The 25,931-nt window shown below is 49.7% G+C and overlaps 1 protein-coding gene across 14 annotated transcripts in view; it reads left to right on the top strand.

The window, feature by feature from the left end:
* Positions 1-2,350: 2,350 nt before the first annotated feature.
* ARPP21 (cAMP regulated phosphoprotein 21) overlaps positions 2,351-25,931 on the top strand; it is a 151,703-nt gene continuing 128,122 nt past the window's right edge. For 4 of the 14 annotated variants that reach the window (XM_074284602.1, XM_074284594.1, XM_074284595.1 and 1 more), the window contains exon 1: positions 3,154-3,520. The gene's annotated coding sequence lies outside the window, so the exon portion shown is untranslated. Of the gene's footprint in view, positions 2,544-3,153; positions 3,521-25,931 lie in introns of those variants that run through there. The other 10 variants (XM_074284606.1, XM_074284605.1, XM_074284600.1 and 7 more) reach the window with 6 other exon arrangements.

The following is a 25,931-nucleotide window of genomic DNA, read 5'->3' as shown; positions in this document are numbered from 1 at the left end:
TGTATCTATAATCTAATGTGTATGTATACATACTCTATATATACAGGTCTCAGGGCAGTTTCAGGCTATTAAAACAAAACCACAGACTGCTTTGGGGACACTCAACACACCTTCCCCCTTTGTTTTTCACAATGCCCCTGGGAAGCTGAAGCTTCATTTTGCAGAGAAGCAGACAGAGGTCAAGTGACTGGGCCAGAGTCACCAGATCACTAAGAGTCTGAGGGAGGATTTGAATTATTCGTAGGGACTGGGACTTCTAAAATGAGCCCCCAAGTGTTCCAGGGAATGAGCAATGGTTGTTTTTTTGTTGTTTCAGAAGCGGGTCCGAGGAAGTCGGAGTACCTGGAGAGCTAAGCCCCTTGGAGTCCTCTCCAGAACCATCCTTCTCTAGTCCAAGCCAACGTGACTGACTTAAAGATTTCTAAAGCTCCAAATAAAGAATTTTGGATGAAGAAACCGATGAATGCAGGAGAGAAACATTAGCACTTCTTTACTTTCCCTTGAATTCCATGTGCATGGAAGGAGAGAAAATACTGTTGAAAATGGCTCTGGGAAGCGCTGGAACTGCTGCCGGGAAGGAGTTCAGGTAACTGCTGCCCATCTCCCACTGTGGGTTTTCCGGACGCTTTTTGCTGTGAGGGTCCCAAGGGGCCACTGCCCAGACCTTCAGAGCCTTCCTTCCCTCGGCTCTGGGCGGCAGCCCTTCCTCCTCCTAGATCTTGGTATTTCCCGGGGCCCCTGGCACTGCCCCAGTGTTCTGCCAGGTAGGAAGAGGGGCAGCATCTTGGAAGCCGCATTTCCCCTCGTGGCGTCACACAGACGGCTTCATTTTGGTCTACCCTTCTGTTCACTACAACTGGCTGCTCCCATCCTTTTTTTTTTTCCTTCAAAAAGGCAAGGATTTCCTCCCTTTCACTCGGTTAATTCTGAGTGAGTTGGGTTTTGTATGGCCTTTTTTCTGCTGATTCCTCATCTGCCGTCTGTTATTCATTCAAATGGTCACTAATTCTAGCCCATGGCTGGTTAATCCTGCCTCTGAGCTTAGGAAGGCCCTGGACTATGGGCCTGGCAGAGATTACCCACATTTTGCGGGACCGGTCTCTCCCACCTCCACGGTGATTATGGGTGATGGGGGGGAGGGGAGAGAGCGACAACCACAAGTGCACTGCTGCCCGGGGCTTAATTCCAGACTGGAAGGAAGAAGCAAATGTAACTGCCTTTATTGGGTGCTGGGAGCCATGAAGGTTAAGGCCCCCAGGCACAACAAGGCTGGCTAAAAAGGGAGGGGCACTGCTGGAAGGGGAAGATTTGGCTGGGGTTCATTTTGCCTGCGAGGGCCTGGCCACAAGTTCAGCCCAAGCACCTCCATGTACCAACAGACTGGGCAGAGTGCTGGCCTCTGTGCTTTCAGGGCAAGGCCTCCCAGCAGCTCCCAAAGCTCTAGGGGCACCAGGCAGAGTGGCTAATGGGAAGAGGTACAGGCCAAGGGTCTGTGGCAGGAAGCCTGGGGGGGGGGGGGCTCTTTGTAAGGGAGCCTGGCCAAGCTTTGAGACCTTGGCTCCCGAAGCCATCCTCCCTTTCCTCAGTCCCTAGCCCCTGCAAGGCCCCTAATTTCTCTGGAAACTTCCCTGACAGGCGGGGTGGGACCTCTCCCAGTGTCCTCAGGGAAGACCCTCCTGGCTGGGATGGAAAGGGGTGAAAGATGACAGGCATAAGAGGGAAGATGGCCCTGATGAATGCTCCTCCCCCCCCCATGAGCAAGGCCCTGCCTCAAGTCTGCAAACTGGGCTAGAAGGAACCTCCATCCCCCCAGCTCCCAGTGACGATGAAGAAATAGCTCCCAAGGGCCTGTAGTGTGCAAGGGCACTTGTGAGTAGACCCAGGGATCCTCACAGGGGCAGACACTGACCAAATCAGACAGACTCACCCCGGCAGGCTGGCAATCCCTACACTGTCTAGGGAGGGTGTGTGTGTGTGTGTGTGTGTGTGTGTGTGTGTGTGTGTGTGTCCATCTCTGTCTCCATCTCTGAATCCGCTCTCTTTGTTTCTCTCTCTCTCTCTCTCTCTCTCTCTCTCTCTCTCTCTCTCTCTCTCTCTCTCTCTCTCTCTCTCTCTCTCTCTCTCTCTCTCTCTCTCTCTCTCTGTATCTCTGTCTCTATCTCTGTTTCCCTCCATCTCTGTCTCTCCGTCTTCCCCTCCCTTCCCCTTCCCTGTCCCTCCTCCCGCAGCAGTTAGTGGTGCTCCCCGTCTCCCTTCCTCTGTCTTCTCTAGATTTTCTCGCCCCATTTCGGGGGACAGTGGTAGCTGCTGTCAGGTGCTCTCCCCACCCGCCTCCCTGGAGCCTGCAGCAGCTGGGGAGAGAGACAGGGGGAAGCTGAGGGTGAGCTCAGAGCCATAAGTGGGAGGGTGAGGAGGGCGAGGGGAAGCAGCTGCAGCCCCCGCCACCCCACCCCACCCCCCCAAAATCCAGCAGCTCCACGGTCGTGGCGGCGCCTGTGGCAGGAGCTCCACATTGCCTCGAGGCTGGGGTGCAGCGCTAAGTGGTGCGTGGGAGGAGGGACCGGGAGGGAAAAGAGAGGGACGACAGAAAAAAGGAGGGGAGGAAGAGAGGGAAGGAGAGAGAGAGAGGCGGAGAGAGGCGCAGAGAGAGAGAGAGAGAGAGAGAGAGAGAGAGAGAGAGAGAGAGAGAGAGAGAGAGAGAGAGAGAGAGAGAGAGGCGCAGAGAGAGAGAGAGAGGAAGAGAGGAGAGAGAAAGGAGAGAGAGGAAAGAGAGAGGAAGAGAGGAGAGACAGACAGAGAGAGAGAGAGGACGAGAGGAAAGAGAGACAGGAAGAGAGGAGAGAGAGAGAGAGAGAGAGAGAGAGAGAGAGAGAGAGAGAGAGAGAGAGAGAGAGAGAGAGAGAGAGAGAGAGAGAGAGAGAGAGAGAGAAGGCGCAGAGAGAGAGGGAGGGAGGGAGAGAGGAAGAGAGAGAGAGGCGCAGAGAGAGGGAGGGAGGGAGGGAGGGAGAGAGGAAGAGAGAGAGCGCGCGCCGCAGCCCCCCAGACCAAAGAGGGGAGCGGCGGCTGAAAGCACAGGAAGGAGAGGGGCAAGGAGAAGCGGGAGCAGTGCAGAGGAGACAGCCAGCCAAGGGAGGAGAGGGAGGGAGGGAGGGGAGGGCGAGGCGGCGCTGGCAGCCAGCACACACACTTGGACTGGCAGCCGGGCAGCCGCCGGGGAGGGGAAGGAGGGCGAGAAAAGGGTGAGGACAGCGGATAATCGAGAGGGGCGGGCGCGCGAGGCAGGCGCAGCCCGGCACCGGGCCAGCCCCGAGCCCGCCAGCCGCCCCGCACACCGGGTTGCCTCGGGAGCCCAGGCGGGGGCTGGCATCGGCCCCTCCCTCCAGCGCAGCCCGAGGCCCGCCGGCCCCGCTCCGGAGTCAGCCCCGTGGCCCCGAGCCGCGGCCGGAGCCAGGCACCGAGTCCGCCCCGGGCCGGCCGAGCCGCCGGCGGGGGAGCCGGGAGTCCGCGCCCCGCAGCCCAGGTAAGGAGGCCGCCCGGCCGTCCCGCCCGTGTGTACGTGCCCGAGCCGCTCCCCCGGCCCCTGCGGCCCGCCTGCCTCCCCGGCCGCCTCCGCCCCCGCCTTTGTCTGCTTGCTCGCCTTTCTCGGGGTTCGGGAGATTCACTTTACTGGTCTCGGCCGAGTGTGAGTGCGAGTGCGAGTGTGAGTGAGTGTGTGTGTGTATGCGCGGGAGCGCCTTCTCCCTCCCTGGCAGCCCACCCAGGGGTCCCTTTAAGCAGCCCCAGCACCCCCCCCAGCTTGGAGGGAAGTCTGCACACAGACACAGCCCCCCCCCACCCCGCCATGACAGAAGGGTTGGGGCGGGGCAGGTTTGGGAGCGAGGCTGGGCTTCGCCTGAGCCCTGAAAAGTTGTCTAGTGTCTGGGGGGGAGGGGGGCGGGGGCCCCAGGGACCCGCCGCCTCCGGGGCCCCGCGGGGTGGGAGAGGCGGCCTCGCCGCTGCGGCACGGAGGAGGGCGGGAGGAGCGGCCCGGCCTCGCGCTTCCCTCCAGCCTAGGGGAGTGCCTCCCTGCCTCCTCTTTGTAACTCGGTGTCGCGTCTGCTGTTGTGTCTGGGGGACGCTGCACGCCGAGCTCCCTGCAGACATACGAGAAAGTTTTCCGAGTCGGAGACTCGTCTGTCTTCCCGAGGCTAGGCCGGGGAGGGCAGGGCTAGGGGTGGGCGGGGGATGGGATGCCCACAGGACCGGGTCCTGCTCCCCAAGGAACCCGGGATCTAGCCGATGGCAAAGCGGGGCAAGTGGCAGAGAAAGGGAGTGGGAGGGCGGGCAAGAGGCCCCGAGAGAGCGGGCGAAGGGGCGAGGTGGCCGGGGCTGGCCCGAGCCTCCTGCCAGGGCATTCCGGGATTTGCCTGAGCTGTGGGCAGGGAGGACAGCTGCATGGCAGGGCCGCCCAGAGAGCTGGCCAGACCCCAGATGACCCTCTCCCTCCCTTTCGCCTCCCCCCCCCCCAGATTTGAGTGCTCCCACATTTGACTTAAACCGTGTAAGAAAATGTCGAAGGCAGAGAAGCACCCGCCCAGGCAGGGTTTGGGGTTGGGCTGTTCTGCAGATTGAAAGCTGTGACTTTCCTTGGGGATCTGAGCAAAGACAGACAATTGTGGGGGAGAGGAGCTTGGGCTAGCCTTGGAACTCACCCCTTGCCCATAATCCCCCCCTTCTGTGTCCTTCCATCGGAGGAGATCCTTTCACCTTCAGGGAAGGTGAGGGCCCTTCCAGTCCTCTTGGCTAAATCAAAGGACTTGGGCTCTGCTGAGTGAACTGGCCCTTGGGGGGCTTTCTCCTGGATGGGGAGGGGACGTGGAGAGAAAAAGGGACCAAGGCGGGCTAGGGAAAAGGGGGCAGCGGCGATTGCGTCGGGATTGGGTTGATTGTGGCCCCCTCGGCTCCTGTGCCATCTCTGTTAATTACATGGAACGCCAGCCTTCCCCCTGCCCACTAGTGTAGACCCATACAGAATGACTGGGGTGGAGGCTTGGGGGGAAGGCTGGGCTGACACTCTGCTTTTCCGTACTCTTTGTTTATTCTGCCTGTGTAGGGGGCCCCCAGGGGTTTTTTGCCCCTTAAAGGATTTTGTTTTCTTTCTGGGGGGGGAAAGAAAACCGATGCTGGCAATCGGGCTCCTGGCACCTTTTTGTTTCCCCAGTTCATTGGGGCAGGTACCCAGGGGGGCTGGGGCTGCTCCTGCTGCCCGTGAGGGGGATGATCACTAACGATGACTCGGCTCACTGGAGAAAAGGAAAAAAAAGAATAGATTCACCACCTCTGAAAGGAGGCTTTAAGGCAGACTGGACAGGTCTGATGGCTTGAGAGAAGCCTAGATAGGACTGTCCCTGGAACTGACCTCCCCATGCTCTTCATGTCACTGAAGGCAGACTTTGTTTGTGCTGTTTGGTTCATTTTCACCTTGGATGGAGGCTGGTCTGAGCTGCTGTCACAGCGATTACCAATTTCCCAGTGACTCTGTTTCCCGGTCCCACCTAAGCTTGATTACCTGAAGGATTCTGAGCCAAGTGCCCTGTGAGAGCATCCCCTACCTGTGCGCTCTGGGACCTTCCATTTTAGGTGCTCACAGATGAAGGGCTGCTTCCTCCAGCGCCCAAGGGAGGAAGCGTCATGGGCCAGCAAAGGCAGGAAGCTACCTAGGGGTATGTGGACCAGAGGGAAGCGCCGTGGCTTTTAGTCCTCTGGAACATTGAACCAGATCACTTGAGTCCCCTAAATGTCACCAAAAAAATCTCAGATGAGGTGAGGAATCCCGTGGAGTTTGACAGCAAACTCCACCCTCACTCCCCACCCTGTACTCCCTCACCCCCCAAAAATCAAAAGCTTAGTAGAAAATAATGATTTGTGTACCTTGGAGGGTCTGAAAAAGCTTGGCTAACTGGAATGGGGCTCGTGGGTGGTACAGGCATGGTTTTTGTCTTTCCGTATCTAGCCATGCAGGGGAGAAGTGAAGTCGGTGCTAGAGGTGAGATCCCTTCTTTCTGTCTTATGAAATATTTCAAGATAAACAGGGAAATCACAATAAACTCTCAATTACTGAAGGTCTAGACAGTGAGTAATCAAACCAAGAAGTTTTTCCTTAAAGTTGAAAGAAGATTCTGAGCCTTCTTCTTTTCCCTTCCCATCCTCATTTCAGAATTAGAAATTCTCCAAATCTTTTTTTTTTTTTTTTTTGCCACAATTAGACATCCCCAAAATATGTGTCCCTTTCGCAGCTTTTTTGTGCCCCAGAAGGGGCGGGGAGGAGAGGCTTCTTCAGCACCTCCGACTCACAAGAAGGAAACGTTAAAGATTCATTTATTGTGTCGCCATCCTTTCAGATCAGCTGGAAAGGGTTCTGTTGGCACTAATGGGCGGTCTTAGCAGGATGTTATTAGGGGGAGAGTGTTTCTTTGTTGGAAAATACCTGGTAGTGGAATGTCAGAGCAATTCTGAAGAAAGGCAAGCTATCCCCAAAGAGAAAGGAGGATGAATCCGAGCTTCACTCTGGGCCGATTTCTGCCGTCGGGGAAGCTGTGCGATGTGTTTTTTAGCCCTTAAATTATAACCCAGGTACGGAGAAAATACAGGTGATTGGGAATAAACTCAAAGCAGCAAACCTCGTTCATCAAGATGCAGGCAGAGGAGGGGGGTGATGGCTGCAGGTTTTGAGGACACCGACCTTCCGGTGGGAGGAGGGGGAACCAGCACCCCGGCGGGGGACTTGGCCACTTGAAAAAATGAAAACTGCTCTCGGCAGGGCATGCGGAGAGTCAAGTCGTGGGCCCCTAGTTTTAGGCCCTGAGGAGTCACTAAGCGTTTTATTTTTTGCCTGAGGTCAAAGAGAATTTTTATCTTCAGAGAGGAAAAGACAATCTCCTAGCATGTGCCCAGCGCTGAGCGACATGCGGATGAAATGTGAGCCCTTACGGCCCCTGAGGTGATGGTCCCTGAGCAGCTGCATGCGTGTGCGTGTGTGATGTGACAGTTTGGGACTCAGTGTACGGTGGCTATCGAGAGGAATTGTCTAAGCCATGAGTGTTGTGCTGGCTTTGGGCTCTTGGTCTTACGGGAGCTGGGAATGTCAATCATGGAAGCTGGCTGGCAGGCTAGAGGGGTGGGGTTGGGGTGGAGAGGACCCATTCTAATTTGCTCGTGCGGAATTTGTCCCAAGTCATCCTTCTTCCCCTCTATTGAGGAACGATCATTTTGGAAAAAGCATTTTAGCATCCGGCATCCCGGAAATTGTGCGTTTCCAAAAGCCGTTATCCATCCTCATATTTAAGATCAAATAAGAAGGGCAGGGATCAAACGGTTGTGATCCTTCTGGCCCCCCCTTGACAACAGAAGTGGGTCAGCCCCACGTGGGGGGCCTGGGTCCTCCGCTCCCAATAGTGCCGGCACTATCCTGTTTTCCTCACTTAACATGAGCTTGAATACGCCAAGTCCTAATGTCCTGATTTCCCAGAGCCCTTTAGGTTGACATCAGTTTTACGTATCTGAGATCAAGCCCAGTGGCTGAGCAGCTGGTGACAAGCGTTTGCATGTCATAGCTGCCCCGTGATATGATAAGTGCGCATTGCCCGTTTTGTGGAACATGGATCCCATCCTTCCACAGTGCTCTGGGCAAAAGCAGAAGTGTCCTCGCTCTGCTTGCAAGCCTTTTACAGGCTTCTGACCGGTGGGAGGGTCTTCTCACAGCCCCTCAGCCAGCCCCATGCAGGGCAGTAGGAAGGGGAGGGCAGGCAAGACCCCCGCTCTGAAGTTCCTCAAATCTACAGTTTAGTGGTAGTGATGCAGACAAAGCTGCCCACATGGATGATGAGAAAAGAAAGTGGGAGAAAAAGCCGGGGCAGCTGGCCAAGCTATCCCCCTCCGCTCCACGGACTGGGGTCCAGGACTGGGCTCCGGGCTTTGCCGAATAAACAATTAAAGGGGATCTAGGACTTTATATGGGAATTAAACGAATGAATTGGTGAAGAAGTGAGAAAGCATTTATTAAGCATTTGCTGTGTGCCTAGCCACCGTGCCACTGCTCGAGGGACGCCAGCTTTTTTTGTCGACATTCACTTGGCTTTTTTTTTTTTTAACAAGCTTTATGATTCCAGACACTTCTCCCGACTGAATTCCCATTATAAGTAGCATCTGCTTCCACAGGGGAAAAAAGGGGGCTTTGCTCTCTTTGGGACGTGTCCACCATTAACAAAATAACCCTTGTCAGCACTTGGCGGCTTATTTTTATTTACACGCCGCCGCCGCCGCCGCCGCCGCATGGGTTTCCAAAAATCTTGTCGCTGGCAAATCATTCAACAGATTCTATGAGGAGGGCAGCTGCTATGAACGGGGCCCCTCCGCCTTTGAAAATGATACCCAGAGATGTGACTCTTCATACAACGGCATTTGGACAGGAGGTGTCACATTCCCACCCCGTACAGGTGGGACTGAGATTGTTTGTGTGAGCGGAGAAGTGGCGCGACCTGGGGGAGGTGGCTAAAGGACGGGAACGGAAATGGATGTCTTTTAAAAATTAGAATTATTTTGTTCATATTTAAACATGCAAAACTCGCATTTAGAATTATTTTGTTCATATTTAAACATGCAAAACTCTCATTAGAGAACCGGATTATTTTCTCTTCCAAATCCCGCAGTTGGGAACCATTTTCCCCCTGCTCGTTAGTGCTTTGAATTGAGCATGGACTGCCAGGCACTACGCTTCCCTCGCGGACCCCCTGTGCACTCTTACCAAGCCGATGCCCCAGGGCACATGTGCTCTTACAGCCTCGTCCAGTGCCCGAAGTGGTGGTAGCGGTCTGGCGCTCGCGGCTCGGGCTGGCGCTCGCGGCTCGGGCTGGCGCTCGCGGCTCGGGCTGCCGCTCGCACTTCAAGCTGCCGCTCGCGCTTCGGGCTGCCGCTCGCGCTTCGGGCTGCCGCTCGCGCTCGGGCTGGCGCTCGCGCTTCGGGCTGCCGCTCGCACTTCAAGCTGCCGCTCGCGGATCGTGCTGACGCTTGCGGATCGAGCGCTCCGAAAGCGGCAGCTCGGGGCTCTGAGGCAGCAAAAGCAGTCATTGTTCCCTTTTCAGTGGGGTCTGTTTTGTTGGATGCTTCTTCATTTGACACTAAATAGTGTGAAGTGAAAAAAAAACCAAAAACCCGTGTACCAGAGACAGAAATAGGAGTTGTTCGTGTTAACTTTGCAGCGTTTTCTTGTAGCTGCTTGGAACGAGCTCCGATACGAGCAGACGCTGGCATTTCCAGCGGGCGCTCTCCGCGGCTCGCCGCCAGTCTGGGGGTCGGAGCGTGTGGTCCCTTCGCCAGAGGAGGAGCCTGAAGCTGGGGTGGGGGGGTTAGGAGATTGGAATGACCACTTTGAGGAAATGACTGAGCGCCCATTCCAATGGCGGCAGGTTCACCTGACTCCAGGTCCCGGACTCGCGCCTAAGGCGCTCGGCTTCCACTGGCGCTTTAGGCTGAAAATGATCCTATCTCTCAACAAAGCCAAAGCACGAGAGGAAAGCTAGATCATTTTTTATTGTTGTTGTCATTGTCGCCATCATCATCATCATCGTCATCATCGTTATCCATATGTTCCTGTATCAGCCCCAAGGACTGAGTCCAGGAAGCCAGAGTAGTGAGTGCCGCTCCCGGCAAGAGCAGATGGGTCCTAAATAAAGCCTAAAAAGAGTCCGCAGCTCCGCATTTCGCGGGCGAAGGGCAGAACGGAAGGTCCAAAAGGGTCCGTTTTGTCTTTGCTCCCTCTGCTCTTGTCGGCAAGAAGCACCCGGTCACGGGATGGGCATTATGGCAGGGGAGCGTGTATTGGGGGAGATTGGGGTCCCAGGGAGGAGGTCCAAGTTTTGGGAAGGAAATACGGGGTGGGGAGGGACATCCTGAGGAACACCATCAAGCTACGAAAAATAGATGTATCTTTGACATTTCTCAGGGACCGAATGAAACGCTGAATGTGTCGGGGTGGGAAGGGAATGAAGATGATCTTTCTGATGCAATCGTTGGACTCCCAGAGCGGCCGGCTTTGCTTGTCATTATGGGGATGGATCGGCCAGGAAAAGGCTTGTTTTCTCTCGTTTGGGGGTTTTTCTGTCCAGAGCAGACTGAGGAAGAGGGGAGGCATTCTCCCTCGATGCGTTTTCCCGGTTGCTTGCCTGCTCCCCAGAAGCCTTGGGCAGGTCAGACCCCATCCTCCTTAAAGAAGACTCAATAAAAATTTCCACCCCAGATACAGACACCAAGAAGGGCTGGGAATAGAAGCCTCATGAGTCATTTGACCAGCAATGGGCAGAGGAGAGCATCTTCTCTGGGAAAATAGGGGGGAGGAGGGCACGAGCGGGAGCCAGCACTTTGATTTCAGCCATTTTGGCTGGGTTTGCCAGCTGAAGTTAAAGGGCTCTGATTCTGAAGCCATGAAAAAATGACATGCTTATCTGTGCAACCATATTTCTAAATCGGATGTTTTCTGAGAATATGTGTGCCGAATCAGAAATCTACTTGTGATTAAGAAATGGGGAGATTGGAGAGAGTGAGGGATTAAAAGGTATTTTTTACAAACTTAATTGGAGGGGGAAATTTTAAAATAACCATTAATTAATTAATTAACCATTTTGTTATGGTCCATAAAAAAATCTTAATTGGAAATACTTATGGGGTCAGAAGAAGAGTTTGGGGAACAATCTGTCAGAAAACGAGGAGAACCGCAAATGGCTCATTCCAGCTTGCACTCTCCAGCAGGATTTCTTTGTATATGAAATATTTTGGTTAACTCTGGGTGGACCCAGCCAGCAGCACATTCTAGAAAAATCCCTGGAGTTGAGTTCAGAAGTAATTGCTAAGCTTAATTTGGGGGGAGGGAGCCCCCCCAACATGGGATGTGGTATTCTGGAACTACCGGGCGTGTCAGGTGCTTAATAAATAGCAGAGGAATGAATTGAACAAAACCTGCCTGATGGTGCTGGATGTCTTGTCGATGGACAACGAGCATCTAGAATCCCCAGATCTGTTCTGGATGAACAGCTGTCAAAATGGGACTCACTCAGGCAACAAAGTCCACAGCTTGGGATTCAGCTCATTGGAAAGAGTAACAGACAGCTCACGGTAAACTGATTTAATAGAGAAAAAGTATCTTGTTTTTCCTGGTTACCACAGTAGATGCCAAAGGGTTAGGACAATGGAAACAAAAAAAAAAAAAAAAGGGGGGGGGGGATCTGGGGAAATTGATTTTTTTTCTTTCTACTTTGCTCCCCAAAAGAATCTTACAGAATCATTGCAATATTTTGCTTTTAAGGAGAGTGTTTGGAAACTTGAAAGCCAACGACCAAAAGGGGTCACTCAAAAAACAAAAACAACAACAAAAAAAACATGACTGATTTTTCACACTGAACTATGTGGGAAAAAATGGAGAAAAGAATGAGTGATTTCCCCCTGGCTTCAAATGATGTATAGAATTATTTGTAATTATTTCATCTAGGAATGGAGTCAGTAGAACAAGGAATCTATTTAATAATAATCTATTTTGGCCAACCTTAGAAGCAGATTTTCTGGCAGTGGATAAAGTAGAGATCTTAAAAAGAAATCCATGTGAAAGTACATGATACCATTATACCATGTGCCTAAGTGGGTCTTTGGGGAATCCCTGGAGAGCAGCTTTTCCCCCTGGGATCTGGGATCTGAACAGAGGCCCCCCAGTCCAAATGAGAGAGGTCCTGATACTTTGGCACACTCACAAGGTCTTGGGATCTCCCAGCTGATCCAGAAGCCAATTTAAGAAAGCTCTAGAGTCATCTTTAACCCAAATGTTTAGGCTACTTATTTGACCCAAGCCAGTCAATAAGTATGATTAGAACAACCTGCAGACTGGGGACATTAGCCACAGGACACAGTGGGTTGAATGTTGGGCCTGGAGTCAGAAGACATCAATTCACCTCCAGCTCAGATACTGACTAGCTTTATGAGTTGTTGTTTTTTTAACCATTGCCTTGGTTTCTCTTTTTGTAGAAATGGGATAACAATTGCACCCTTTTATTAGTGTTGCTGTATAGACTAAAAGAGAGCATATTTGTAAAGTGCTTCATATCCACTGAAGTTCTATCTCTGTGAACCAGTATTGTTATGATTACAACTGACTTCTGCCCTCAGACTCTCCTTCCTCACTTCTGCTCTTGGAATTTCTCTTTAGGAACCGCTACCATTGGAGACCACTGGTGATTCTCTCAAGCTTAGTATCCTTTAGTAGCCCAACTTCACTCCTCCCCAAGAATATGTCTTTTATTTCCTTTATCTGTGGGCTTTTGTTCCCCTTTTTCTCACCCGCACAAATGTAATGTCTTTAAGGGCAGGATGGGAGATTGCTCAACTTTGTCTTTGTGGCCACGGTCCTGGCACAGTTCCTAACACACAAAAGGCACTTAATAAATGCTTATTGACTGACCATTTGATAAATATTAATAAGATATTTGCCATCATAGTTGCTTAGCTTGTCTCACTGACCGGGGCAGAAAAAATCTCCAACCATGTCCATTGAGGAAGGCTAGGTGGGAGAGGGACTTCCCCCGGATCACCACTTGGGTCACAGAAGCTTATCAGGAGCATCTGGAAATGGGACAGGTAAGTCTTGCCTCATCTCTCCCACTGCGTCACCGGGTGGGTCCACCATGTATGGCTAGAACAAGACAAAAGACACAGCTTGTTCACCTAGGTACACGGCATTTGCCCGCCACCTCCAGAAGAGAAGGCAGGCCTAGCTAATTTTACAATTGTGAGCCATGATTAGGTTCTAGCTTTCCAAAATCATACCTCCTAATAGTGCAAGAAGTGTGCCCTCTTTCCCTGTATCTGGGGGGGGGGGGGAATTTACTGCATAGCCCTCTATTGCCACTATGCCAGAAAAAAGATAGTCCACTTGGCAGAGCTGTCATTGTAAAGAAAAGATTCTGTTTTATTCCTTTTCTGAGCCTTCATGTCCCTGGCAAACCAGGAACTGTGAGTACTGGAGACTCAGAAGCTTTTCAGTTGCTTCCAGGAGCTGTATACGCCCCACACTGTCATATTCTCTGAAGCTGGAAATCAATATCTTCAGCTGAGAAAAGGAGAGGGAGCATGAGTGGTGAGTTGTCTCTGAATCTGCAAGGCAACAGTGCCCTGGCCTAGAGAAGGAGGAAAGCCAGGGGATGTTGCTGGGAACCAGGGGCCATGATTAGGAAAATTGAGATTTCTCACGCAGGCTCCATTACTCACTCACTCTCTGGTGCCGTGGAAACTACTAAACAACAGCAACAATAATCCTAGCTAGAGCTTATATATTGGCTCAAGGTTTATATAAAGCTCTCACCTGATTTCTACAATAACTCTGGGAGATGGCTTCTGGTATTATTCCCATTTGGAAGGAACTCAAGAGGCTGGTTCTATAAATCTAAAAGTCATCTTTTCAGGGATGAGAATTAAACTCATGGGAACTGATAATGTCATCAAGTAAGAGAGTGAGAGAAGAGAAGAGGAGAGGAGAGGAGAATAAACCCTTATGGTATACCTACCAAGGACTATCATATGAATAGTGAATCAGATATTGAGGAAAAGTGGGAAAGAGAAGAGAAATAGGAAAGAAATAGAGAAGAGTTCAGAAAAATAGGAGAGAAAGTATACAAGAGAGGATGATCACTAATGTTGAATGCTGCAGAGGGATTGAGAAAAATTAGGGCTGCATAAAGACCATCAGATTAGAAAAGAGTCCACTGGTGTCCAAGCATGCTCTATGTGCCACATGCTCTGAAATCCCTGCTATTGGAAGGACCGAAACTTGTGGATTGCGTGAGCTCAGGAGTTCTGAGCTGTGGTGGGCTAAACTCAATCAGGTGTTTTCCCTAAGTAGCACATCAGTGGAGTTGCATTAGAAAGTAGGGACCACCGAGCTACCTAAGGAGAGGTGGACTGGCTGAATTACGCAAGTGGATTAGGTCATATATCAATAATGACACGCCCAAGGTTTGGGTCAATTAGTGCTAGCTGAATTTCCAACCTAAGCAAGTTAAAGAAGATCCAATATAAAAAACAAAGTTCCTTTGTAACTTTGAGGAGTGACTGCTACAGTTAAATGACAGGATTAGAAGCCAGATAACAAAGGGTGAAGAAGAGCAGAAGTGGCGCCAGAAAACTTGTAAAACACATAAAAAAAAGTCTTTTCCCCCTTATAATTTGAATTTAAAAGAGATGAAAAAATATAAGAGGAGACTTTGTGGGACTTCTGGAATCTAATGAGTTTTTATAAAGGATCTGGGAGATATGACTGTATTTCCAGGAAGAAAAGAAACCAATAGATAGAAGTTTGGAAGGGGGAATTTTGGGAGAAATCTGCCAGAGAAGAAGTGGGATGGAGTTCGAATGTGAAAAGTTGGCCTTGACCTTGGCAATGGAAAGGCCATCTCTGAATAAAAGAGGAGGGGATGGGGCAGAAATAATTGTGCCAGTGGCTTCTGAGATATGGTTATGGGCAGAAAAGGGGGTTCTGGGCAAGTGACCTGCACTTTCATAGTAAACTCTGAGGCAAGGTTCACAGTGGAAAGGTTAGGAAGTGGAGGAAGATTGAGAAAAGAAAATCAATATTTGAAATGGATTTTGTGAGAAATGGAATAAAAAGTAAGTTAGGGGGGAGTAAAAATGGTATTATGCCCAAGTGAGTGCCTGATTGAAATGAAATTAAATGTATAGTGGACACAGCTAGCCCATTTACATGATTTCTTCCATCATCTTTCAGGCACAAATGAGTAAGAGTTAGGAGGAGTCAATGGTGGGAATAATCTAGCTTTAGGGAAAAATGAGCAGTGTTGAGATAAGGGAGTCAAAGCTGGTACTCTCTCCTTCCCTCCTTCCACGTACTTAACTGTTACCTATTTACCTGGTTATTTATTTGACATTCTCTTTACTAGATAAGCTTACACATGGCATCAGCCCTCAAAATCAAGCTTCTTGAGAGCAAAAGCTATTCCATCGTTGTCTTTGTGTCTTATCCCCAGCGCTGTGCCTGGAACATAGTACTCTCTTAATAAATGCTTATTTCTTCTTCAGAGAACTAGATAATAGTGTAAAATTGAACTCATCAGTTATCAGGACAAGATTATGAAGAGATGAAAGGGAAGTCAGAGCAAGACTGTGGTCTGGAAAAGTACTGAGGGAAGGAGGAATTGGGCTCAAAGAATGAGCTCAGGAATGGTAGTGGGGGCAGGTTATGAAGGATTTGGGATACCAGACAGGATTTTATATGTGATCCTGGTAGTAAGAGGGAGACACTGGAGTTTGTTTAATGAGGAGAAAAGGAATATGCTCAGACCTGTATTTAGGAATATTAATCCAATAGCTCACGTAAAGATTGATTGGAGTCAGAGAAGCCATCCAGAAGACTACTGCCAAATCCCAAAAGGGAAGGGGGAGAAAGAGAGGAGAAATGGTGTAAAGGTAAAAAGGGGAGGGTGGACTGCTGATTGGACATGAAAGCAGGGTGAAAGAGAGTGAGGTGTTGAAGATAGAACTTAGATTTTGAATCAGGTGCCTGGGGAAAAGATGGTACCCTTCACTAAATTTAAATATTTAAAGAACCCATACAGGGAATGCCTGCCATCTAGGGGAGAGGGTGGAGGGAAGGAGGGGAAAATTTGGAACAGAAAGGAGTACAAGGGATAATGTTTTTTTAAAAAAAAAATACCTATGCATGTGTACTGTCAAAAATATTATAATCATAAAATTAATTTTAAAAATTAAAAAAAACCCATATACTCACCACTGAGCTGTAGGAAGATGACTATAAAATGATATCTTGTGTAAGAAGCCCTCATAGGAGGCTCTGGCACATCAGAATCATACTTTAACATGCAGGAGGAGCTTGTATTGCTTCTTCTTGGAAGTTTGACGATTTTTACAAGAAAGAGAAGAGCGTTCAATGACATTTGCTAGCGTTGAGATCCCCTTTGATTGGCTTTTTGTCAGTGCTGGTGGAGAGGCTATTGGTCTTCCCAGACCTCAAAGATCTGGGAAGAAGGTGGAATATACTTACTAGAGCAATAGCTCAACCATCAGGGATGAGCATCCTACTTACTCTCATGTTAGTAAGGAAAGGCAGCCTCACCCTGAATGGTAGGAAAACTGCAGAATGCAGAGTGACTCAACACAATGAGATTGCAGAGGCAGCTGGGGATTCTGCCAGACCGAGTCCTCTACAGTTGGATGGCAGAACTTTGGGCAACCTGACTCTAGGACTCCATTGGCTCTTCACCTGTATAACCTCCGTTCAGGTAATGTGTGACAGATACCAGTCTGATCTTGAAAATATACTTCTTTTTCGTATCACTTTTTATTTATTTTTTAAAATTATTTTATTTATTTCAATTCTATATGAAAATTTTGCATTCTTATTCAAAAATTATTTGAGTTCCAAATTCTCTCCTCTTCAGTTCTTCTCCCCATCCTTTGAGAAGGCAAACACTGATAAAAATTGTACATGTGAAATTATGCAAAACACATTTCCATATTGCCATGTTGCAAAAGAAAACATGAAGTAAAACAAGAAAAAGAAAGTAAAATCAAATATGTTTCAATCTGCACTCAAGATTTTCTCAGTTTTCTTTTTGGATGATGACAACATTTTTCATCATGATTCCTTTGGAATTGTCTTGGATTGTTGCATTACTGAAAAGAATTAAGGCATTCATGGTTGGTCATTGTATGTTATTGTCGTTAATATGTACAATATTTTCCTGGTTTTGCTCACTTCATCTTGCGTCAGTTCATATAAGCCATTCTTGGTTTTCCTGAAATGATTCTGCTTGTCATTTCTTATACCATCATAATCATAATCAATACCATAACTTGCTTAGCCCCTCTCCAATCCCTTCAATTTTGAATTTTCTTGGCGACACAAAAGAGTCGCTATCAATATTTTTGTACAAATAAATCCTTTTCTTCGATTTCTTTGGAATGCAAACCTAGCAGTGATCTTTCTGGGGTCAAAGGATAGTCACAGCTTTAATAGTTCTTTGGAAATAGTTTAAGATTGTTTCCCAGAATGGTTCCAACCATTGTTTGGTTGGTTGTAATGGTTGGAACCATCCTGGTTCAACAGTGATTAAAGTCCTAACAAGTCCACATCTCCAACATTTGTCATTTTCCTTTTCTCTCTTGTTGGCCAGTCTGATTAGTGTAAAGTGGTCCCTGAGAGTTATTTTAATTTTCACTTCTCTAAATCCGTAGTGATTTGATTTAGAGCACTTTTATGTGGCTATTGATAGCTTTGATTTTTTTCCCTGAAAATTGCCTCTTCGTGTCTTTTGACCGTTTTATCAACTGGAGAATGCTTCTGATTTTGAAAATTTTGGCTCAGTTTTCTAAATTTTTGAGAAATGAGGCCTCTCTCAGAAAAACTTACTGCAAATTTTTTCCAGCTGAAAATAGACTTCTAATCAATAAATAAAGTACATTGTGACATGGTCAAGATTTGTCTTTAGTAATTGGAAGGTTTCCAGGTAAGATGAGCAAACTCAAAGATGATGGATTCCCTTAGTGAAGGTCTTCATGAGGAGTTAGATGGGCCATTTGTCAGGGATGCTGAGGAGGGTGTTCCCACTCATAGCAGCTGCCTTCTGAGGACCGTTTCAATAATGGGATGGTGAGGTGCTTGAGGACCTTGGGGCAATAATGTCCAGGATTTGTCCACTTCACTAGGCAATGATGTCGTTGGAATGGCATAGGAAAGTTTTCTGGAAGTGATAATTCAAGGGATGATAAAAGGACAGGACTGAGTGCCAGAGAGTTGCCCATCATTTAATCTGACTGTGTCCTATCCCCCTCCTCCCAATCCTGTTCTACAGGTGAACAGAGACCCAGGGAGGGCTGGCTTTGGGGTTAATTTTCTCATCTAACATTTGCTCGAGCTAAGGATGCTCAGTCCATGGAGTCTCCCCTTGGGGGGGAACCCAGGAAAGCCATCCAGTATTGATTGGCATCCAAAATCGCCAAGCAGAGATGCTCTGGGCTTCTGGACTGGGGACCTGGGGGGGGGCAGTATATTAGTCTGGTCCCAGAGAAGGTCTGAGAATATTTCCTGGGGCTAAGAAAGAGGAAGTAGTCTTTCTGTCCATGCCTTATCCTGACCACTAGAGCAGATTGGACAAAGGAAGCCCCCTTCCTGCTTCTAGGGAAGGAAGAGGGGCCCAATGAGGCAAAGTCAGGGCAGAAAACTTGCCCATGAGGGAGCCCCGGGCTTCTCCTCCTCTGAAGACAAAGGGGTCCGAGGCAGCAGGGATATTTGCAGGGGCAGAAGCCTCTTGGTAGGACACGGGTTGGTTCTCACGGAACCCAGACAATGGCAGCCCTAGGCAAGCTGCTGGTGCCAAAAGGCACTGACTTCAGGCCCATTTTCCCCACTGCAGCCCAGACAGGGATGTCCTGGGCCCTGGGGCTGGGCGGGGTTCAGAGAGCAGCACAGCTGAGGACATCCTTTCCACAAGAATCGGTCCCCACCTTCCAGAACCACCCTCATCCGCACATGGCAAGGGTTCGAGGACCCTGCTGGCAGCGGGTCCGGGATGTGAGGGAGGGAACCTCCCCTCTCTGCAGAGAGGCTCTTCTCTAGATTCTGCTCACATCCCTGGGGCGCTTTTGAGAGACCTCTGCCAGAAAGCCCATTTGACAAATGAGTTGGTTGAGTCCCTCCCTAAGCCTTCCATTTAGCCAGGATTTTGAAATAGGTGGTCATCCAAGAATGGACCGTTCTTGAACTGCAGCCCTCTGGGAAGCTGCATGGTGAGGAAAACCTGGCTCAGGCAGCTGCTGCAGGAGACAGCCTGAGCTCGGCCTTAAATTATTACTACGGGGGCCATCCTAGAAAAGACATTTCACCTCTTCCTGCCTCAGTTTCCTGAATTATAACAATGTTTAAGCACCAACTCTATAGCAGGCACTTTACTAAATGCCAGCTGAGGAGAATCAACACCGATAAATCAAAAAGGAGGATGATAATAGCCCCCACCTGACCAGGGCAGTGAGGGTAAGTCCCTAGCCCAGTGCCTGCCCCCCAATGAGCCCCATAGACTGGGAAGTCTTGGGAGGGGAGGAGAAAACTCTTCTTTAAAACGGATTAAAACAAGGATTTTTCAGAAGCCTCTGACTTCAGGGGTCGCTGACAGAGCTCCAAGCAGGGCTAGCAGCCCCCTATCAGAGACAACTGCTCGGTGGGAGAGCTCAAGCATGACACACCGGGCGCATTTGGGGCAGAAGGGAGCGGGGTTCCAGATGCCCCCATGAGGGAGAAGGTGGGGGAGGGAACAGAGCTGTGAGCTGACACCCCGAGTCCTCAGGAGGGAGCCGTGGGCTGACAGGAGTCTGTGTGTATCTGTGTGTGTGTGTGTGTATGTGTGTGTGTGTGTGTGTGTGTGCGTGCGTGCGCACACTCGCACATATATGTGGGAAGAGAACGGGCAGGAACAAGTCACATGCCTGTTACCTTCTGCTCAGTGGAGGGTCCCACCCCCTAGGGAGGGCTCCCTCGGGTGTGTTCTCGGAGACATCCAGCAGTAGGTGGCATTGCCAGCTCCCCTTCAGGGTGCCGCCCGACCGGGAGCTCCTTTAAGAGAATGAACCGCCTTGGAGCTAGCAGCAGACTCACCCCAAAGGTGACCATCCCCCCTCACTCACACCCAAAGCGGACTTTGTTGGTCTGATACAGACCAAACCATCAGTCAGAGCTTCTTATGATGTATTGGTCAACTTTGGGTATTTAGTGCAGGAGAGGGAGAAAAATGTCTTTAAAATGTGTGGGGTTTGATTAGGAGACTCTTGGCAGGTGGGGGCCAGGGCAGGTGGTACCAAGGTAGGAAGGCTAGTACTGAAGGCCAGAAAGTGGTAGAGCATCTGCTGTCTTGGCGATTTTTGTGAGGGCTCATCTGTGGGGTGACAAGTTGTGCGGTCACAGATGCTCCCGAGGACCACCTACCGCCACACTGAGAGGGAAGTGGGTACCGGGGCGGCCGTGTCCATTGTGACAGACTCACTGACTTCAAATGAGGACAAAAGGAAAGCCTCTGGAGACAGCTCAGGGACAGTGCTCTGCTCACCCGCCTTATTAAGGACAAGTCTTTGGTGATGGATCCAATCACCCAGCCTGAGGTGGGGGGGGGGGGTTAAAGATCAAGCACCCTTTCCTTCCCTCCCTTTCACTCCTTGTCCCTCTCCTCTCTGTCTTCCCGACTCCTGGCCCTCCTTCTCAATTCTTGTGTTTCCTTTCTTCATTCCTCTTGTTGACAGCTTGATAAAGCGGCGGCTGTGGGAGTGCTGAGCTAGGGCTGGGGGTATCGAACTTGTCGGGCCAAACGAGATGTGGGGGTTAATCCCTCTCGCTGGGGCCATCTGCCCAAAGGCTCTCAGCATCTCTGCCTGAGTCACCATGTCAGGGTTCCAAGGGTCGCCTCCCCGATGGGGCTTGAGCAAGATGGAGCTCACCAAGGAGCAGAGCTGGGCTTCTCCAAGGGAGTATTGTAATAAAAGCTCTCCCAGCCCCTGGGCCGGGAGTCCTCGTGTCTAGTAAGTGGAGCCCACCTTCCCTTTGATCAGAGCTGGGCAGGGTGGGCTGCCTTCCCCCCTTCACCTCAGTGGAGCCTTTGCACATATAAAAGCCTCTTATGGAAGATTTCCAGAGTTGATCTTGTCATTCCTTGTCTCCAAAGGTATTACAAAAGTCTCCCCACGAAAGCAAAAACCTCCACGCAGAATTCATGTCAACCCACTTTAACTTAAAATGACCCAATCTGCCATCCAGTATTCCAGCAGGGGACAACTTTGCCCCAGGGCGGGGGGGGAGGGCTCTCACACCCCCTCAGTTGTTTGTCTCTTGCCCCGGTGGGCGATGGGAGACTCCTTGATCCCCAAGGGGCAAAGCTCAAAGCCAGAAAACCTCCCCCCTTCCTTTCCAATCACACAATGAAGTGCTAGAAAGACAAAACACTAAAAAATTAAAAAGAAAAAGAAGCAAAATGATACATCTTTTTATGTTTTACAAAGTGCTTTACCAATACTAGCTTACTGCATCCTCGGCAAAACCTCTAGGAGGCTGGTGCTATTGTTATCCCCATTTTACAGATGAGAAAACTGAGGAGGGTCAAGGGACTTGCCAAGGAAGGGAAGGAGAGAGGGAGGGAGAGAGGAAGAAGAAAGAAAGGAGGGAAGGGGAAGGAGGAGAAGAGGGAAGGAGGATTTCGTGAGTAAAGAAATGAATAAATAAGTGAATAGATACGTGAATGTATAATGAGTCAAATTAATAAAAAGAGAAACTGAAAGGTGAGTGATGAATAAATGGCGAAGCAAAGGGAGACAAACATCAGTCATTAAGTAAGCGGATATGAGTGAGCGCCGGTCTAACCAGGGAGTGTCTAAGCTATGGGCTGGTCCGTGGAGCCCCCCGGAGCCGCCTCCACCCCCAGCCTCTGCTTTCTCCCCACCACCTTTCTGGCCTTCCTCTTTCCTGCCATCCCCAGGGCAATTCCTCCAAGGAACCAGTCTGACAGATCGCTCCGCTGACAGAAAGTTTGGGGTCCCAGCAGCGACAGCTGAAGAGACCCGGCCTTTAAGTTTGGAATGGAAGGCTTCAGCCAGGGGGAGGGGAAGGATCAGGAGGCCCTTTCTCCTGCAGCCCTACCTGCAGACAGACTCCCAGGCCCAGGCCCAGTTTGTGGACAAGCCGAGATGTTGGGCCCTGGAAACAATCAGGGGAACAGGACGCGTGGCTTGTCCACTTTGCAGTTGCAGGATGGGAGGATTTGCCAGGCAGGGGTGCAATGGGGGAAATGTCGGGCCAGAGGACTACAAATTCACCCTTAGTCCACACTGAGCCATGGAAACTTGAGCAGTGCCAGGGAAACGAAGCTCCACACTAAATGCCCTCGGCTTGGCCAGAGGGACCACGCCTTGAGGAGCTGCAGGCTGGCAGCTCGGGGGGGCACTGAAGCAGAGGGGCAATGGGCTCAGAGGGGGTGCCCACGCAGAGGGCCCTGGGGCTGCCCAGCAGAGAGGATGAGGGCCTGGGAACTCTGCCTGAGAATAGCAGGGGACGGGTGGGAGAGGTGATGGCTATCCTGAACATGTCCAAGATGGTGGCAACATGAAGATGGTTGGCGTCACTCAGCTTGGCCATGAAGAGCTCACCTAGGGCACTGGCTGAGGGTCTGGGCCCAGGAGGAGAAGACCACTTCTCTCCAAGTGGCAGATTCCAAGGTCAGGGGACTCTCCCTCATCAGGGGTCACTAAGCGGAGGCAGGGGGAGCGAGGCAGGTAGACTAGATGCAGCCAGCCTTCAGAGGCTGGCCAGAGCCTCACCTAGGACTGACTGTGCGCCACTAGCCGGAGCCTCACACAGGCATGTGAGGAAACCAGCAGAAAAAGGCCCAAGTGGACGCAGCCCTCTCTGTCCACCATGGGCTCGTTGGAGAAGCAGCAGCCAAAGCAGGTGCAGGGAGAGGGGAGGCAAGAGGCAAAGGATTACATCTTTGTGCTGGAAAATTGCCTCCTTGCTCCTGGGCCTGCGGAGAACACCGCGTCTTTGCCCGTCTGGGCGCTGGGCACACTGCCCCCCTTTTCTGCTGCTTGATGGGCCTGCCCCTTCTAGTGTGCGAAGCTGGCTTCAGGGACAGGGCCCCCCACCCCTGTCCTCCCCCTCCTCCCACCCCGTTCTCTTCCTCAGTCGGGGCTTTCCTCTGGCCACTTTCCAAAATGCCTTCGACCGAGTGTTCTGAGCCACTGATCTCCCTTCAGGGCCATCCTGAATGGCTTTGCTTAGGTGGAAAGGTTCAATGGTCCCTTTGCCTGACAGAGCTGGAGTTCTCATAGAAAGATTAAGTGGCTCTTGGTGTGGGGGACATGGGCAATGTGCTTCGACCCTCGTGTTGGACCCTGGCCCCATGTCTCGGGACCATGAGGATTGCGGCCCTGAGGTGCACAAATAGTCCTCAGGTGCTTTTACATCAATTTGTTGACATCATTGTCTGACCTCGCATCAGCGCTCAGACGGACTCTGTTGCGTGGCCCATACCCTACACAAGCGCAGATTGCAGCTAGTCAAAGCTTCCTCGCCCTCTCTGATATTTGTCTGCCTCTTTCCCACTATCTAATCCCTTCTCCTACCCATCCATCCCCCTCAACCTTGTATCTGTCCAGCCATCTGGAGAGCCTCCGTGGGTTCTCTGTGATCACCCTTCAGTACCCAGGTAGCCTGTGGCCTATCCATCTGTTATCCCTCCTGCACACTGCATGCCCAACTCATTTATCTGAAAAATGTTTTAATCCCAGTTCCGATACTTTCAACAACTCAGCATACTCCCAGATTGCCTTTCCCAGCTGCCTGGCCAGTGAGTGTGGGGAAGGCGAATTTATCTAAATGTTAACCAAATCTTAGTTAATTAGGACTGTAAATCTGCTGCCAAAAAGAAAAGAAAAGAAACAATTAATGCATTCCACCCCCAAATTCAAATGCCATTTGGATAATTGCTTTTCTGAATTATGCACTCGATTATTCACCTAAAAAAATCTTAATGTGGGAAGAGACTTGGGAGGTCAATTGGTTCAACTTATACCCAACCAGGAATGCCCTCTCAGCATCCCAAGCAAGTGACTATCCAGGCCTTTAAATTTATTTTTTAAAATGACATGCAGTTATGTCCTCCCAATACTGTTCTTCCATTTAATGAAAATCAAAAAGAAAAACAAGATCCTGATTTTTAAAAAATCTGCATAGTCAAGCAAAACACATTTCCAATTCAGTCAGATCTAAAAACAAAAATGTGTCTTTCTCTATCTTAAGTTCATCACTTTTCCATGAGTAAGTACATTTACAAGGACTGTAGAGAGCTGGAACTCTGGAAAAGTATATTTGAAACAAGTGTTAACTCAGTGGAATTGATGAAATGATGGTTCTCTAGTTCCCATGTATACTTAGTGCTCAGCATGGTGATGTCATGGTTCTCTAGCTCCCATATATACTCAGTGCTCAGCACGGTGATGTCATGGTTCTCTAGTCCCCATGTATACTCAGTGCTCAGCGTGGTGACGTCATGGTTCTCTAGTTCCAATATATACTCAGTGCTCAGCATGGTGATGTCATGGTTCTCTAGCTCCCATATATACTCAGTGCTCAGCACGGTGATGTCATGGTTCTCTAGTCCCCATGTATACTCAGTGCTCAGCGTGGTGACGTCATGGTTCTCTAGTTCCAATATATACTCAGTGCTCAGCGTGGTGATGTCATGGTTCTCTAGCTCCCATATATACTCAGTGCTCAGCACGGTGATGTCATGGTTCTCTAGTCCCCATGTATACTCAGTGCTCAGCGTGGTGACGTCATGGTTCTCTAGTTCCAATATATACTCAGTGCTCAGCATGGTGATGTCATGGTTCTCTAGCTCCCATATATACTCAGTGCTCAGCACGGTGATGTCATGGTTCTCTAGTTCCAATATATACTTAGTGCTCAGCGTGGTGATGTCATGGTTCTCTAGTTCCCATATAGACTCAGTGCTCAGCGTGGTGACATCATGGCTCTCTAGTTCCAATATCTACTTAGTGCTCAGCATGGTGATGTCATGGTTCTCTAGTTCTCATATATACTCAGTACTCAGCATGCTGATGTCATGGTTCTCTAGTTCCAATATATACTTAGGGCTCAGCAGGGTGACGTCGTGGTTCTCTAGTTCTAATATATACTTAGTGCTCAGCAGGGTGATGTCATGGTTCTCTAGTTCCAATATATACTTAGTACTCAGCGTGGTGATGTCATGGTTCTCTAGTTCCAATATATACTTAGTGCTCAGCATGGTGATGTCATGGTTCTCTAGTTCTAATATATACTTAGTACTCAGCATGGTGATGTCATGGTTCTCTAGTTCTCATATATACTCAGTACTCAGCATGGTGACGTCATGGTTCTCTAGTTCTCATATATACTCAGTACTCAGCGTGGTGATGTCATGGTTCTCTAGTTCTCATATATACTCAGTACTCAGCATGGTGACGTCATGGTTCTCTAGTTCCCATATATACTCAGTACTCAGCCTGGTGATGTCATGGTTCTCTAGTTCTCATATATACTCAGTACTCAGCATGGTGACGTCATGGTTCTCTAGTTCTCATATATACTCAGTACTCAGCGTGGTGATGTCATAGTTCTCTAGTTCTCATATATACTCAGTACTCAGCATGGTGACGTCATGGTTCTCTAGTTCCCATCTATACTCAGTGCTCAGCGTGGTGATGTCATGGTTCTCTAGTTCCCATCTATACTCAGTGCTCAGCGTGGTGATGTCATGGTTCTCTAGTTCCCATATTTACTCAGTACTCAGCATGGTGACATCATGGTTCTCTAGTCCCCATATAGACTCAGTGCTCAGCGTGGTGATGTCATGGTTCTCTAGTCCCCATATATACTCAGTACTCAGCATGGTGACATCATGGTTCTCTAGTCCCCATATATACTCAGTACTCAGCATGGTGATGTCATGGTTCTCTGGCTCCCATATATACTCAGTGCTCAGCGTGGTGATGTCATGGTTCTCTAGTTCCCATATATACTCAGTACTCAACATGGTGATGTCATGGTTCTCTAGTTCTCATATATACTCAATGCTCAGCGTGGTGATGTCATGTTTCTCTAGTTCCCATATATACTCAGTACTCAGCATGGTGATGTCATGGTTCTCTAGTCCCCATATAGACTCAGTACTCAGCGTGGTGATGTCATGGTTCTCTAGTCCCCATATAGACTCAGTGCTCAGCGTGGTGATGTCATGGTTCTCTAGTCCCCATATATACTCAGTACTCAGCGTGGTGATGTCATGGTTCTCTAGTCCCCATATATACTC

This window comes from Sminthopsis crassicaudata, chromosome 1 (genome assembly GCF_048593235.1).
Source record: "Sminthopsis crassicaudata isolate SCR6 chromosome 1, ASM4859323v1, whole genome shotgun sequence".
NCBI lineage: Eukaryota > Metazoa > Chordata > Mammalia > Dasyuromorphia > Dasyuridae > Sminthopsis > Sminthopsis crassicaudata.
Note: the sequence above shows the minus strand (reverse complement) of the source record. Positions and strands in the feature narration are given on the sequence as shown.